General features: G+C 38.7%; 1 protein-coding gene across 1 annotated transcript in view; it reads left to right on the forward strand.

Annotated features, from left to right (window-relative positions):
- The window catches only part of LOC103357516 (leucine-rich repeat and fibronectin type-III domain-containing protein 2-like), a 77,338-nt gene that overhangs the window by 60,661 nt on the left and 15,296 nt on the right, over positions 1-1,381 (forward strand). The window lies entirely within an intron of this gene.

Here is a 1,381-nt window from a genome sequence, read left to right on the forward strand (position 1 = left end):
ATAAAGCTGCTCATGTTTGCCTATGCTAAATAGATAAACATACATCCTAATTAATCAATTAATTTTTCTGTAGTTGTGTGTCCGATTTTGAAAGAACTGGTAGATTTTCAGTACCACACTGCTGTTCACCATATTTCATGAAAGCCTTCCATTAACAGTACTACATAAGATGCTGTACCTGAAATGTAACAGCATAACCTGGCTGTATTTTCCACAGAAGAGATGAAGTGAGGCACTGTAATCACTGAAGAAGCCAGAGGGTCACAGTCATTCAAATGAATTTCACAGTTTTATATGTCAGCACCATAATACACTGTGGAACTGTATAGAATGTATTCCTGTTGGTATTTCAGCAGCATTTTAGTCCCTTACACTGAATTGCAGATTGCAGCACAGGCTTGGTAAAGGCCATGAGTAAATGGATATGGACCTTAAACATTGTTCTCATCTCTTTGTGGCTGAACCTTCTCTATCCCTGAAAGGTCACCACTGCTTCTCGTCTGCCTGTTTTCCGCTGCCCAGTAGCCACAATAGTTTCCACAAATGACACACTTTAATGGGAAACTTTGAGATTGGAAATTATACTGAACTTTTCAACTGCATCCAGCCAGAGCTACTTCCATTCCTGCAGATTTTCTGCAATTTTTCAAAATGCTTACCTACCACAATTGTCCCTATCTAGATCTGACGAAAATACAATAAAAAAAAAAAAGGCAGCTTCTCTGGGTTTGCAGGGTTTTTCATTTGGTTTCTAGATGCCGTCCATTAAAATAGGTCCATGAGAGAAAATGTCTGTCATTGTTGACAGCTCTCGCCATGAGGCCTTGTGGGGATTAGCTTCAGAGTTCTGAGAGGATCAGAACAGTAGGCATCAAGTCTGCAAGTATTTGGATGAAAAAAGAAAAAAACCTTTTGCACTGAGTTTCACACAGTTTTCAGCAGTGCTGATTGAATCCTGATGTAATGACTCAAACCTTTTCTCCGAGCGTTTCAATGTTTCTATCTGTATGGATCGAGCAATTGAGCGTACACTTTTGTTTCTGTCACACCTTTAAAATTGAACTAAAATTCCCTTTTCTACTAAATGGTAATTACATAGACTTACTTTATACATTCTACTTTTCTCCACCTACCAGACGGGAGAAAACATCATTAAATTAATTGAACTATCTTCCATTTTCTGAGTCGTTAGCCTAGCTTGCTAGCATCCACCATGTGAGTGCAATACAAACTTAGTACAACAGATCGTCTCATATGTTGTGAATTCATCAATCTACGGTGGCCCAGAAGTGTCACAACAAAACACAATAAGCCACAACACTACACAATTAGCCGCAACACTACAAAATTAACCACAACACTACAAAATTAGCCGCAACAC

Source organism: Stegastes partitus, unplaced genomic scaffold (assembly GCF_000690725.1).
Source record: "Stegastes partitus isolate 25-593 unplaced genomic scaffold, Stegastes_partitus-1.0.2 Scaffold258, whole genome shotgun sequence".
NCBI lineage: Eukaryota > Metazoa > Chordata > Actinopteri > Pomacentridae > Stegastes > Stegastes partitus.